This window comes from Herpailurus yagouaroundi, unplaced genomic scaffold (assembly GCF_014898765.1).
Source record: "Herpailurus yagouaroundi ecotype Mexico unplaced genomic scaffold, PumYag 29, whole genome shotgun sequence".
NCBI classification, from domain to species: Eukaryota; Metazoa; Chordata; class Mammalia; order Carnivora; family Felidae; genus Herpailurus; species Herpailurus yagouaroundi.
In genome coordinates, this window is record NW_024412377.1 from 38837475 (window position 1) to 38854220 (window position 16746).

Genomic DNA, 16746 nt, shown 5'->3' on the forward strand with positions numbered 1-16746 from the left:
AGGTATATGTATATATATGTGTGTGTATATATATATATATGAATAACACTGAGGCTTAGCAAACGTTGCTTGTAGAGTAATTGGATGGATCTTTGGGCTTATGCTCCTATCCACCACCCTAATCTTTTTTTTTCCTGTCCTGTGGGATTTCTCATTTCCCATAAATTTTGGGTATCTCCAGTGTTTGTATAAGTTTCTATTAGGAAATTAGGAACAGATTCATCCACTAATATGCTCAGTCTCTAGTGCATCCTCCATACTGCTCAGTTGTGGTTTGGGTAGTAAAAGTGAGAGTTATTTTAAGTGAGTGAATATGCAAATTCAGAATCAGACCAATCCTTATGGACTGGCCTACCATGGGGATCACATGATGCTTGTTTTTTAAGCCAAGTATGTCTTGGATGTCTTGCTCGTTTTTCTACCTTTTTTTAAAAAGTTTTTATTTTAATTCCAGTTAGTTAACATACAGTGTTATATTGGTTTTAGGTATACAATATAGTGATTCAACAATTTCATACATAGTCTTGGACATGTCTCCATTCTTCATAATAATTGAACAGTATTCTCTCGTAAGACTGCTCCATATTATAGTTAACTATTTCCCTCTTGATGAAGGAGATTAGGCTCTTCCTATTCTTTTGCTATTAAAAACACTACTGCAATACATTTTCTGTAAATGTAACTGGACTTAGTACAGATAAAAAAGGTGCAAAATGTATGTAAAAATATCCCCTAATGATAACTGATGGTTACATAGTTACATTCCCCCCAAAATTCATATGTTGAAACCAGATGAGATGGTGTTAGGAAATGAGGCCTTTGGAAGCTAATTAAGTTTAGATGAGGTCATGAAGGTAGACCCTCCATGATGGGATTGGTGTCCTTATAAGAAAGAAAGAAACTAGAGGGAGCTCTCTCTCTGACATATGAGGATGCAGCAAGAAGTCATCCTCTGCAAACAAGGAGGAGAGCTTTTGCCAGGAATCTAATGAACTGGCACCTTGATCTTGGCCTTTCCAGCCTCTAGAACTGTGAGAAAAAATTTCTGTCGTTTAAGTCACTCAGTCTATGGTATTTTAGTTTTAGCAGCCTGATCTAAGAAATGAATCCCTCCTTAAAAAGATAAACTCTGGGAGGTGCCTGGTGGCTCAGTTGGTTAAGCGGCTGACTTCAGCTCAGGTCAAGATCTAGCGGTTTGTGAATTTGAGCTCCACGTCAGGCTCTCTGCTGACAGCTCAGAGCCTGGAGCCTACTTTGCGTTCTGTGTCTCCCTCTCTCTCTGCCCCTCCCCTGATCACACTCTGTTTCTTTCTCTCTCCCAAAAATAAACAAACTTTGGAAAAAAAATTAAGAAAATATAATCTCTGATACTATCTTGAAATATTTACTTATTTTGAAAAATTTTTCCAAGTACATAAAATGTTATATATGTTTAGCTAATGCTATATATTCCATTGTGTTTCCTGCTTTATATTACATGTAATATTATATCATAACATTATCTCAATCTGTTATTTTTTAAAAATGATTTTAAAGGTTGTCTATCATGTAGTTTGGCAGTTGTTGATAATGCTGTTATAAACATTAGGGTGCATGTACCCCTTGGAATCTGTATTTTTGTATCCTTTGGGTAAATACCTAATAGTGCAATTGCTGGATCGCAGGGTAGTTCTATTTTTAGTTTTTTGAGGAACCTCAAAAAACTAATGAATGTTAGTTCATTCCCACTAACAGTGCAAGAAGGTTCCCCTTTCTCCACATCTGCACTGACACCTGTTGTTTATTGTGTTGTTAATTTTAGCAATTCTGACAGGTGTGAGGTGGTATCTCATTATGACTTTTATTTGTATTTCCCTGATGATAAGTGATGTTGAACATCTTTTCATGTGTCTGTTAGCCATCCGGATGTCTTCTTTGGAAAATGTCTAGTCATGTTTTCCGCCCATTTGTCCATCAATTGATGAATGGATAAAGAAGATGTGGTAAATATATACAATAGAATATTACTCAGTCACCAAAGAGAATGAAATCTTACCATTTGCAATGACATGAATGGAGCTAGAGTGTATTATGCTAAGAAAATAAGTCAATCAGAGAAAGATGAATACCATATGATTTCACTCATATGTGGAATTTAAAAAACAAAACAGATGAACATATGGGAAGGGTGTTAAAAGAGAGAGGGAAACAAACCACAAGAGACTTACTACAGAGAAAAAAACGAGGGTTGATCAAGGAAGGTGGATGGGAAATGAGCTAAATGGTGATGGGCATTAAGGAAGGCACTTGTGATGAACGCTGAGTATTATACATAAGTGATGAATCCCTGAGTTCTACTCCTGAAAACAATATTGCACTGTATGTTAAAAAACTCAAATTTAAATAAAGTAAATAAATAAATGGGGGCTATCTGCTGCATCACATTTATGCAACAAAGTTTGTTTACACACTCCTCTATTTTGGCCATTTACATGGTTTCAAATTTTCATATATAAATGGTCAAATGAATATTATAGCAAATACATCAATGAAGTAGGTAATGTTATAATGAAGATTTTATAGATGGAGACCCTGAGCCACAGGTAGGCTAAGAAGCTTGCTAAATATAAGTATACAGAATAACGTAAAAGAAAAAGGAATAATAATTGTTGTTTCACATGTTATTTACCCTCTCTGCCTCAATTATTGTACTACCTTACCTTACTACCTTAGTACTACAACAGTTATTAGGATCAAATTTTTAAAAATGTTGAAATTCCTTAGAAAAAAATATTATCATGCAATTAAAAAGGGGGTATTTATATGTCCAGATATTAAGTCAAAAATGCGGGTGAAACTCTACTCTGGGAAAAGAGTCAAATATAATGTAACTATTAGTTAATCAATTTCCAATTTGTGGCATTTTGCCTAAAGATGACAAAAATGTGTCTTTTGTGTGAAAAACAAACAAAAAAACCCCCACAAAAACCTGTGTTGGATAGTCAGAAAATTGTTCTTACTCTAATTTCATACTCCACGGTAATTCATTTTTTACATTTGAGTTGATTCCCTGGAAAAATTGTGTTCTAGAGTTCACATCTAATTAATTAACAGTTTACTCTTTATGGTAAAATTTGTAAATGTTGTAAAATTATATAAATTTTAAAAATTTATATATTTAAAAATTTATGAAAGATAAGTCTAATGCTGTGTTCATATTGAACCTAGATAGGAGAACACAAACCACCATAGATACGGAATTAATATACAGTGAAATTTCTTAACTAATACTAGTAATAATTCCAGGTAATACCTGTAGCTGCCGCCCATGGGCAGTATTGTCTGGTAAATTAAAATAAACAGAATAAAAAGAAAAGAAGGAAAACATAAGATAAATAAAAGAAAACAAACAGTGAGGAGGAGTAAAGAGGTAGATACATGAATAAGGTTTTGCAGCAAGTAACATTTAATGTAACAAGGATTATATGTTACCTGTGTTTTTCAGTAAAGATTTTAAGAAAAATGTCATTTTGGGTTCAAAATTATAAAGCATCAAAATGAACTATATCATATCTCTTCAACAAGTAAGTCATGATCAGTAATAGATCTTACATTTTATAATCAATATCTCAACTCCCCCTACCCCCACCATAGCCATGAGAGATACCTTTCCTTGATTCTACGGGTCTTTAGGAGGAAAGGAGTCTGCTTAAAAGTGGTTAACTCCTACCCATTCCACAAAATGGTGGTATTGTCAGTTCTCCCTCTGAGACCATACATCCCACCTCCCATAAGTTGATTCTAACTCCCTATTCCAATTTCCACCCCATCTCAACCATCATTCTCCAAATCAGAAAATGATAAGAAATCAAGATATTTATGATACTTTCAGAAATCACTAAATATAAGATTTTTTTTATTTCCAAGGTATAGAAATTCCCGCTCAAACTAGCTTAAAACTATAATCGGTAATAATTGGCTTATATAACTGAAAATCCAAAAGTAGTTCTGAATCCATGAAAGGCTTGATCCAGCATTTCCAAAAAGATCACAAGAACTCAGTTCTTCTTCCTTTTTTTTTTTTATTTTGCTCTGCAATCAGTAGTATTCACTTCATCCCCAGATTCTGCAATAGTTTGGGGATCTGCTCTGGTAATACCAAGTGACACAGCAGTTACAAAAACGTGCATCCTCACACCATATCAACCATGGGAAGAGGGAAAGCACCCCTGTTCCAGAACATCAGTATATATCTCCTTGTATCTTATTAACTCTGGTTGGGTTGTTTCCAGTCTTTGAAATGGCCAGAAGGATGGGATTTGCTGAGTGAGTTCTGCCATTTAGACCTAAGGCTGTTACTTGAAGTGGAGTGGGCACTACTCAAAACAGGTGGCTGTTGTTAGGAGACATTCCGTATCCCAAACCGAATCTGGGCTATTATTATGTAAGAGGGGGGTTGGAAGACAAGCAATAATAGTAGAAATAACACCACAAATACTTGTTATATCTGCTGTGCATGATGTTTTAGAAGAGGGAAGATGGGGAGGAGATGAAAGGTACATAAGATGGCACAGATGATCCAGAAGTTGTTGTAGGGTCTGTAAAACAGGATCCGGAAAGAGTTCAATCATACTGCCTCATACATCAACAAATATAACCTCAGGAAAAGTATCCAAACTTTCATTTCCTAAGTTGCGTATTCCTATGAAAAATGTGTCATGCCATTTTCTTCATCATTACTGAAGTTAATTTTGAAAGAGCGCTTATTAAAATTTACAAAAATTGGAAGAAAGATACGATCTTCAGAAAACATTTCAAACGTATATTGATATAGCAGCAAACCTTGTAAAAAGCCAATAGTAATATATAATGTAGACGTTCTTAGTCTTGGAAGCATGAGAGTAAAAAACATTCAGACCCACTCTAAATGGAATATGAATTTATTGTAGGAGGCAGATTTTAATGTTACTTTGGGCGAGCTGTTATAGTCTATTATGTCAGCTATCGCACCTCCCACAGCACATCTTTGTCACTGCACAGCCATTCAAAATATGAAAAATCACAGACTCAAAATGTCTAGAAATCTGTGGTTTGTTGGCAGTGCATTAGAAGAAAACATATTTAATAAGATCAGAAAATCTAACAAAAGTCAGTAATTCTCTGAATCAGAAAACTGCAGTGCTTTCCCTACAGGTAGTGAGAGAGAGGTTGGCATCTCACCAATCAACCCTCACAAATCAACCCTTAGGCTTAGGTGCCCCCAGGAATTGACTTACAACAGTTTCTATCTATTACACTGTTCAGCTTTCTTCCTCCCTTACAAACTGGCAATCTAACCTAAGGGCCTGAAGGGTTCATGATACAAGTATATAGGACTCAGCCTGCTGCCTCAGGGCATGTTGACACAAGAGATTATGGGCTAAAACATATGTGACATTGACTGGAAAAGATATTTCAACTTATTCATGTATCTAAGAGACCATTGCTAAATACATTTTTGTGCCATATATTGTGATATTCAATGGGGATGTAAACCATGAGTAATCAAGTTTAGTGAAGGATGGTGACAAAACTACTGTGTTGTCTAGGTTTGTAACTGAGAATTGAGATGTGGGCTCAGTCTGTGGGGTCACAGAGAAAGAAGCCAGTCGAGAGAATATCCAGGTCCAGGAACAAAGAGAGGAAGGGGTGCAAAGAATGAGGGAGACTAGAAAATACATTGTGATGAGCACGAATTCAAGTTGAATACTTACAGCACACATATTCGAGACTTTTTGTAACTAATTAATGTAAATAGGTATTTTCTAAAAGTGCATTTTCAGATCTTTACTCAAATAATCAAAACCTGTTATTATATCTGCGTCAATCAGTTGCCCCAGTTAGCCATAGAGAGCACTGATATTTACTTGCTATTATAGCATATTTATTGATGGCACCTATTTTCATCCTCAAAATGGTAACTTGCATAGCTATCTTATTCTAACAAGATGTTAGTGGGATCTTCTGTTACTCAGACATTTAAGTAAATTTGACTAGAAGCCTCTCCCTTCACTCACAGAGTCCTGGCCTTTGGAAGCCCAAATTGCTCCTGAAGATTTTGACAAATTCCAGGGTCTTACATTAACCCAAATTTCTGGGCTCCCATGACCTTGCATCCTCTCTCTGGGCTGCCCTCATGCCCTTGGTCAGAAAACTCACCCCTTCAAATTCCACAAAAACAAAACAAAACAAAACAACAACAACAAAAACCCCACTCCCACAATGAGTGGAACACTCATTGCCCAGAAAACTAGTTTGATCTGTAAAGTGTGTATCTGCCTTTTGTCTTCTAATGGAAACGTTTCAGGAGTTTCCTTCTTACCTCCTCCCGAGTAATGTCCAATTTCACATTTTTCCAAATCATTTCTTCCTATTTCCCCCTTTCCTGTTTTTTTACCATTTTCCTTTTTCCAAAGAGTCAATTTAGCCATTTTTCTCTTTGTCTTATGTACCTTCAACATGATGTCTTGAAATCTGCTAACATCTATTCTACTCTACCACAAGAAGACAGAGGCATTTCTCTCTAATTGTAGGTCTAGTGCCAGTGGAAGTAAAGGCAGTAGAATAGGGGAGATGAACAGAAAATTAGAGGTAATATGTCTTGGCAATGAGTGGGACAAAAGATAGCACAAAGACCCAGAGAAACACGCAGGTCCTAATCTTAAAGGCACTTTTAAATAATTATCAGAATTATCCACCTAAAATTCTCCTACTCGTGATTTTTCTTTCCAAATAGGATTTCCTTTTGGAAAATTTTCTATTTTCTTTCCATTGCTGATTATTAAATTGTTTTTTTTTTCACATACAATATCCTTGTATAAGCATGAGTAGCAGGATACAATCTTTCTTAAGATCTGATTATTTTATATATGTTTACTTACATGTATCTATTATTCTGGAAAAAAAAAATCCATGACAGCTTTTCAAAAAACAAATAAGGTAAAATATGCAGAAGGTTACTATAAGAGGAAGGAAAAAAGTTTAAGTAGTACGTTAAAATTTTTTTTACTGTTTATTTATTTTTGAGACAGAGACAGAGTGTGAACAGGGGAGGGGCAGAGAGAGAGAGGGAGACAGAATCTGAAACAGGCTCCAGGCTCTGAGCTGTCAGCACAGAGCCCAACGTGGTCGGGGTTTGAACCCACGAACTATGAGATCAAGACCTGAGCCAAAGTCAGATGCTTAACCGACTGAGCCACCCAGGTGACCCTAAGTAGTACATTTTTAAAAACGCATTAAGGGGTTCCTGGGTGGCTCAGTCGTTTGGGTATCTGACTTCAGCTCAGGTCATGATCTCACATCTTGTGAGTTTGAGCCCCGTATTGGGCTCTGTGCTGACAGCTCAGAGCCTGGAGCCTGCTTTGGATTCTGTGCCTCCCTCTCTCTGTGTCCCTCCCCTTCTTGCTCTCTCTCTCTCTCTCTCTCCCCCTCAAAAATAAAGATTAAATAATTAGAAATTTTTTAAAAATAAATAAATAAATATAAATAAATAAATAAATAAATAATGCATTTAATGAGCACATCTACATGTACTAGTTGGACTGCAAATTTGATTTGGTGCTTTCTAGAAATAAAAGCAAAGAATGAAATAAAACTGGAAAAATTCATGATCTCCATAAAAATTAAAACAACAGCAACAACAAATCGTCAGGAACAAATGACTTTCTTGTTACTAAGTCCTAAAAAGAACTTCTCTCATGAATTTGCATTAAAAGGATACTCTGAGATGTAATTAACCACTTACTCAACAATGTCCCTTTAAGAACTTCAAGTAGGTTTCCTTTCTTCCCTGCAAGTTAATGGCATATGCCCAATGTAATTGACTGAAAACATTTTTGGAAGAGGCTAAAACTACATGGTAACAATATGTAACATTCTGGTGGCTTGATACAAAAATGTTTAAACTATCTACAGCATTTGATGGTTTTCGTAGCTTTCAGTCAAGTCTCCTTGATTATAATTTCTCAAAACCAAGATTTTGATAAGGATTGAACAGCAAAGAGTTCAAAATTGTATTCTTTGGACAGAGCTTATAGTGTAGATGTTGTGATATTGTGTGCTGCTGATTAAGGGCAAATCTGTGTTCTTTGACAATCACCTGAGCACGTTCCTATGGCAATTAAATAGCCTAATCAAGACTTATTACTGAAAAGATGGCTACCCCATCTACACATACAGGTGAGTCAAGGAACCCCTATTGACAGAGCAGAGAATCCCTTAAAACACAGTTTTGGGTCTGCTCCAACAAATTGAAAATATGCAATCAAGACCCAAGAAAACCTTGCCAGAGAGCATGGAATAATATAGCACCAGTAGAAGTCTTACTTGGACAATGTAACTCCCCACTGTATTCTAGTTCTACTTTGCAAAATGTGCTATATGGTATTTGATCTTCTCAGTAGCTCTCCAACTATTAAATATTAGGTGATATTTGCTGACAACAACAATTTTGGTTTTGAAACAGATTATCTTGGACTATTTTCTGTTACAACAGTTAGCTGGCAGAACCTTCTTGAAGCTATTCATTATTTAATATATAATAATTAATTTCTATTTTCCCATAATGCCGTGAGGGGGGAAAAAAAAGATAGGCTTGATAGGCTGAACAATCTCATAAAGAAGTAGGAGATCCACACTTGAAATACAGAGAGGAATCAGCCCTATTCCACCAGAGACATGCACGGTAGGAGAGGCACAGTGCCACAACAGGGAGGCAAGGATCTAGGTTTTGGCTGGAGTTCTGGTTGGAGTTCTATTTACGTGGTGTGACCTCAGTCCATCTCTTAACCTCTTTGAATCTTTGTTCTTCTATAAAATGAAGAGAAGGGAAGACGCAGATCAGATGAGTGGTTCTCAAGTATTTTAAGGTATAGAATTTCTTCAAATAAAAACTTACGACTCCATTGTGTAATATAGATGATTGCATCAGTACACCTTCATCCGAGTTTTGAAGCAATTTTTCTTCTCCAAAGTTAACCTGTCTGCACCAATTTAGAACAAATAATATGCAAATATACCTTCATCAAAAGAAAGCAGAGGAACTGTAGATAAAATATATAATATTCTTGCCCATATTTACACTACACCAACAAAGCATATATTTTTTCTTCATTTAGTTGCATGTAGAGTCTGTGGAATTTTATAGATACGAGAAAAGCTACCAAAATGGAGTTTCTATGTTCTCAATAGGGGAAAATGTCAATCCAGAGTTCCTTCATTTATATATATTTGCATTAAATGAAAACCATTTTCTCCAATGTTGTCTATGAATAAACTTAATTGTAAAATATCTGCATTATTTTAGTGCCAAACAGATCAATTTATACATAAAACCTTTCACAGGAAACAAAAGTTGAGCTTATTTTTCATTAACATTGACATTTGCTAACCAATAACGCTATGTATGCTGTGACTCCCACATATTTCACTGGCAAATGTTTCCCTCTGAACCAAAGCAGATCTTTCCAATGCAGTGGAGTCTTCCCAATGACTAGGAGTCTATTTAAATACATCAGCAATTTTCAATTCTTCTTACTAAGAACTGACACTCCCATGTTAATCTTATCTGAACCAAGTATTTGGCCTATGCACAATCATTAAGAAAGCACATTTTCTTCCATTTATAGATTTCACATTTATAGATTTCAAATAATTTTGAACCAGACTTCTTCTTTCACAACTCTTTAAGATTATATTTTCTAGTTAGCTTTCATTTCATAAAACGTAAAATTATTATTAAAAAAATCAACACCACTTTTAGACCATGTAATTATACTACTCTATGTTCAGTATTTCACCAGCCAAAGTGCAAATTTTAAACTATAATTTATGTCTCTCCTTTGTTCTCATAAATATGAAGGCTGAAGGGAAATCTGTTACATAGAGAAGCATCATGCCCACATAGAAGGGAATCAAAACAGATTCAGAAATTTTCAGAAAAAAAAACATATAGGTAGGTGATAAATTTACCAAGATATGTGACCTTAACAGCATTAAAACTGGTGTGTTAAATGAGTATGTGGCAAAACTACTTTCGTTTTAGGTGGAAAAAATACCACTTCGTTTTGCGGGGAAGTAGCTATAGCAAAACAATTCCTTCAGCACTGTAATTAAGAACGAAAAAAGAAAAAATTAGCTATAAAGGTAAATACTCCCATCTTGTGGCTGCTGTTGAAATAACATGTTTTAAATGACAATTGGTTGCTCTAGAACATTTAAGAAATTTAGGAAATCAGAACATCACTGTTATGTATTGATCCTTCCTAAGTTCCAGGCACCATATTAGGTACTCTGTGTAAACTACTTAATATTCACACAGCGTCAAATTGAGTATTTCATCTACATTTTGCAATAAATCATGTAATTTTATAATTTGTAAGTTATTTAGTGCTCCTATAATTCTACTCTTTTATTTCACTGGTAAGAACAATTCATAGTCATTGATTAGTCATTTATTCTAACAGAGCTTGGACCTCCCAGTTCACAGTGGTGTGCTAAAATACCCCATTCTCTCTTGTTTTATGTTATTTTCAGTCAAATGTGAGTGGAAAATACAGATTTCAAACTTAAAACCATAATCATCATGATCTTCAAGTTCTTTTTTATCAAATTAAAGAGTATTAATTTCTATTTCCTCATAATTGGATATAGAGTTTAAGTGGATGTTTTATGGGAAAAAAGGATTTGACTTTTAATGACCTAATGCTGGATCAGGTCAAAATACTACTTGTGATTAGTCAAAGGCCACTGAAGAAATTTCAGAACAAAGAATAAGTACAGATGCCCTTCAGACAAATGACAGAAGTGAGAACATAACATAAAATTCTATAACTAGAAGTATATCTTTTGGGGCACCTGGGTGGCTCAGTCACTTAAGTGTCTGACCTTGGCTCAAGTCATGATCTCCCAGTTCGAGGGTTTGAGCCCCCCATCGGGCTCTGTGCTGACGGCTCAGAGCCTGGAGCCTGCTTCAGATTCCGTATCTCCCTCTCTCTGCCCCTCCTCTGCTTTCACTCTGTCTCTCTCTGTCTCTCAAAAGTGAATAAATGTTAAAAAAAACATTTTTTAATAAAAAATATATATCTTATTAACGAACTAATTTTATAAAAAGGAATTATCAAACCTCCATGACAGGGAGCCCATTTTACTATTATCATCTAATTCTAACAAAACCAATGAGAGACAAGGAGAGACAGAGTCAGAGAGACAAAGAGAAATGGAGAGAGACAGAGACAGAGATACTTTGTATCCACATCTATTTGAAAAAGAAGGTGACATTTTCTTGAACTGTTCCTTGATGAATATTTGTTAGATTTAATCTGCAGGGTTTCCAGTTGATGCAGGGTCCTGAAAACAAAGTTAGGAGCTATCCACTTCTGATATCCTACTTACTGGTTACTGGGTTGGAGGCCTCTGTCTTAGATTATGGCAGTAAGCAAGGTTGAATAAGAATTCTCATTTTTAAAAGCTTTCTTAAGCTTGGAAAAGATAAGCTTGGTCAGATAAAGCCATCTATCATAATCACTGTTGTTTGGTTATTGTCAGCCTGTTGACAATGTGCAGACTTTATTTTGTGCAAGGAGTGGGAACAGTTGCTCTCTCCCCCCTTACCCCATCCCACAGTTTTCTAATGTAAATTATCAGATTTGTGGAAACTGAAGAGAACTTTCTTCCATAAGCTGACACAGGCAGGAAGGATGGAGCTCTCTGATCTATTTTTATATTACTAGTGGGAATACATAACTTTTCTTATTTGAACTAATTTGAATAAGGTAAAATAAATTGCTAATTAGGAAACTAATAGGACCCCATGTTCTTACTAAAAAAGGGGGCAAGAATTATACTAACATTGCATACTAAGTCTTATGTAATAAGATTTGATTTTTCAGTAAATTTAGTGTTAAAAAATACAACTTAAATTTTTTTGATTATAAGAAATTAGTTTAAATATAGTTTAATCTTTTTATTAAAAACACTTTTAGAGTGGTGGGATGGGATAAAAAAAAACACTTTAAACATCAGGACAGAGTTTCTAGCTCAGCAAAATATGGTTTAATTCCTCAAATGTATGCAATATTGTATCCCATACCAAAATAAATAATTAAATCATCTTCATATTTTTAAAATACGCCCAAATTTAGAGTGATTTTTCATTCTTCTATATTTTGAATGTGTAATAGAATTTCCAACTATTCAGAAAAAATATATATAGACTATCCATATATTATATATATTTAGTTTTCTGTGTTACAGCCCCCCAAAATTGTCATTTATGACTTCTGAAATAAGTTTTATCTCGAGGCTAGCACTGAAAGTTGAAAGCTTGCCTTTGAAATTGTGTGTATTCTGCCACTCTTGGCCAATAAGCAGATCATGCGTTTTATATAAATTAGCTGCTGACTGGAGGGAGGAGCGTCTCAGTAACAAAGTACACTAGGTATAATCGTCTTCACAGCCTGAAGGAGCCCCTGAGGTCATATCTTCAACATCTGTATGCATGATTTAGCACTTGAGCTACTGTTAAAATTGAGATACCAAGCTGGGATATGTACAATGACCAAATTAGCGCACCACTGCTTCTTGCTACTGTCAAATTCCACAAGGCTTTCTTTCTCCTGAATTATGTCATTAACTCCTTCCACTAAGAGTAGCAATCGAATAAAATGGAAACATAAGGAGATGGTATCAAATCTGCAAGTACTATGTAGATAAAGTTCTCTAAAATAATAAGATGCCCATGGATAGTTTGAAAACATTATGCGGAGAGTAGTCCAGATGAGACTTATGGAGGATGTATCCATCAATAAAACCTGTGGATTCTTGCTCATCCTCAGGGGAGACAGAGAATGCCCCTTAATTCCCAACTTTCCCTACACCTTGGAAGAACAACGAGAGGCAGAAAAGATGTGATAGCTCTCTTAAGGCATCCCTCAGGGACTTGCCCCTGAGAGAACATTCCTTCTCCTAGTTTAATATACAGTCTACACATCCAGCCCCTGTGATCCTGACAGTGCTTGGTGTAGGCAGGAGGCAAAGGGGAAGAGACATCACAGCATGTATAGTACAAAAATAGGTGGGTTGGAGTATGTGGCCACACATACGTTCAGATTTGAGGAACACCCAAGTGTCCTCAGAAGTACCGTGCTTTTCTTTGAAGGCACTGAATTGTCAGAATTCTAGATTCATTCCTTTAATTGAAAAGCCACACCTCTTGACTTCAGAGGTTCTTATTAAAAGGCAGATATCCTCCTGCAGGGTAAAACCCCTCCACAGTTAACAAGTACTTAAGTAGGGATTAGTTGCCTCTTTGCTGAAAAGACTTTGAAGGGGCAGATAGTTCATGGTTACCTAGCAGGAGAGATATAGCAAATGGAGAAAGCATGAGTTTCATAAAAATACACTTTGTCTAGAATTTAATTTTTCCTAGTGTTGATAGACACCTTGCTCTAATTCAAAACACCTGCTTTTGATGTCTAATTTCGGAGTAAATAGCTATGATTTGTGCCTCTCAAAATATACACAAAGGCTGTGGGGAGTATTTCACATCTTTCCCAATTCACAGGCACAAGATCTGTTTTGCATTTGAAAAAACCTATATTCTGATATCTATCACTGAGCTTTCTACTAACCTGGTTGTCAGGAATATCATATAACTCAGGTTTTTATTATAAAAGGGAAGCACATCAAAAAGCAAGGGGGGTGGGCACCTGGGTGGCTAAGTCAGTTGAGCATCTGACTTCGGCTCAGGTCATTATCTCAAGGTTTGTGTGTTTGAATCCCACATGGGACTCTGCACTGATGTTGCAGAGCCTGCTTGGGAATATCTCTGTCCCTCCCTCTCTGTCCCTTCCCCACTTGTGCCCTCTCTCTCTTTCAAAATAAATAAAACTTAAAAAAAAGCAAGGGAGAAGTTACTGACAGATCTGGATCTCTTAATTTCTACTATACGACACTTTGCCTCCATTTTATGAAGAAGTGTTTCTTAAATATTTGTATTTTCATGCACTGGTAAATCTTTGTTCTCTAGGATTAATATGTCAGAAGATATAGCCTAGTTGTTTGCATTCTGGTCAACTTGTCTGTCTTCTATAAATGTGTGAAGAGATCATTTGAAGTAATAAATACCAATCTGGAAAGATGCACTTGAAAGGAAAAGTTAAGTCATCACTGTAGATTCCCTGTATCCAAGGTTCAACTTCTATGTTTGCCTTAGCCCTCAGTGACAATATATTTTCACTACCCTTAATATTGTACCCTCTAGAAAAAGCCTGACAATCACCCAATTTCAAGGAGATAATCTACCAGTCCTAATCATGGCCCATAATTCTCTCTTTGAGCCCCAAAGTATAAATAACCATTGGTGAAGTCAATACTTTTAATATGAAAAAGAACAAGAGTTTTTGTTAATTGGATTATAAACTTCTTTAGCTATTGGCACTTTTGCTATCTTACTGTTGAGAGTCAAGTTTCTCTCTTCTCATGAAACTACTATATTGATTTTAACATATAAACTTATTCTGATGCAAGTAAGGAAAATTATATGTGTGTGTGTATATATATATATAAATACTTATATATACTTATATATATACTTATAATACTTATATAAATACTTATAAATACTTATAAATACATATATATATATATATATATATATAAATACTTTAGGAGTTTCTTTTCCACTTTAGATTAAAATATTTCTGCTCTATTTTTAACATAGTGAACCAGTTTCTTACTGTCCCTTTTTGTTGCAGATAAATCCTGGATTGTATTCTTTAGGTTAAGAATGAAGGCCATAGAGGGCGCCTGGGTGGCTCCAGCTCAAGTGTCCAGCTCTTGATTTCAGCTCATGGTTCATGAGTTCAAGCCCCACATCAGGCTCAGCACTGACATCACAGGAGCCTGCTTGGGATTCCCTGTCTTTCTGCTTCTCCCCCACTCACTATCTCTCTCTCTCAAAATAAATAAACATTAAAAATATAATGAAGGCCATAGATATACATAGGGTGCAATATGTTAAATTTCTGAAACACTTTTAATAGGAGGCTGTTCAGATTAGGGAAAAAATACTGAACACCTCAAAGTGTTTTGTAGATTCTTACCAAAAGATAAATCAGAAAATAAGAAACATATATTGAACATAAAGTGAGTTGACAAATATTTCTTGAATTAGTATAAAAAGTATTTATTAAATTCTTCTCACCTTAGCTGTGTGATGCTAAATTTGCTATATTTGAAGTTGTGGGTTCCTAGTTACAAAAGCAACCACCCAGGCTTTGGTGCTCACTTTTGTTTACATTTGGCAAATGGCGTCTTCCTGCTTTTAGGAAAGGAAGGCTTAAGAAGGCTTATGACCACCTACACATCAAATAGTTGCTACAGACATCTTCCTTCTTAAATACAAGTTAGATATGTATATAATAATTAGAAAGTTGAACTAAAATGGTCAGAACAAAATACAGGAGACCAGTCTAATCGACTCTTGCCTATTTGAAAGCTCTCTTGAAGTGTTCATGAAATCAAAACTACAGCTGAATTACCACTTCCTTCCCATAAAACCGTGTTGGCTATAAAAACTTGGCTTGCCTCCAACAGAGGATGTTTAGTGGGCCAGTCCCAGAAAAACATAGTGAGCAAGCCCTGAACTTCATTCTCAAAGAATCCTGAAAGCCAGAGAGCAATCACATGAGACATCTAAAAGCTTAAAATTATTTTAGTTGTTAAAAATATGCATAGATTCATATAAACATTTAAATTACAGTTATACATACATTATATGGGAGTAATTTTTTATAAAGTTTGGTAACAACTCTATGCTGAAAATATATTAAAACCTTTAATTAACCCTTTGATCTTCTATTCTTCAGTTGACTCTTTAAATATCTCACGGCTAATAGGTGGTTTCTACCTAGGTCTATTGGGCTCTCCATGGACAAGTGTTCTGTAAAAAAGAAGACAAATGAAATCAGACATGTTGGACCAATTAACCAACTAGGTTTAAGGAAGAAGGCTGACACCAGACTTTTACCTTTCCTTTACACAATAAGATTGAAACCCTGCAACAAGATGCTTTTAAAAATTAAACCAGGAAATTATGCCTGTGGGAAATGCAAGCATTGTTATCAATCCTGACCAAAACAAAGAGGCCTAAGAAAATTGGAATAAGTGAAAAAACTGAAACATGAGTCTAGGAACTTCTAAGCATAGTGGCAGAAGAATTTCAGAAAGGTCAGTAGCAACATCTAAAATCTCTCTTATTCTTGGGGCACCTGGGTGGCTCAGTCGGTTGAGCATCGAACTTCGGCTCAGGTCATAACCTTGCAGTTTGTAGGTTCAAGCCCCTGAGGCGGGCTCTGTGCTGATAGCTCAGAACCTGGAGCCTGCTTCGTAATCTGTGTCTCCCTCTCTCTCTGCCCCTTTCCCTCTCACACTCTGTCTCTCTCTCAAAAATAATTAAACATTAAAAAAAATTTTAATCTCTCTATTCTCTTTTTTTTTTTTTAATTTTTTTTTCAACGTTTATTTATTTTTGGGACAGAGAGAGACAGAGCATGAACGGGGGAGGGGCAGAGAGAGAGGGAGACACAGAATCGGAAACAGGCTCCAGGCTCTGAGCCATCAGCCCAGAGCCCGACGCGGGGCTCGAACTCACGGACTGCGAGATTGTGACCTGGCTGAAGTCGGACGCTTAACCGACTGCGCCACCCAGGCGCCCCCCTTTTTTTTTTT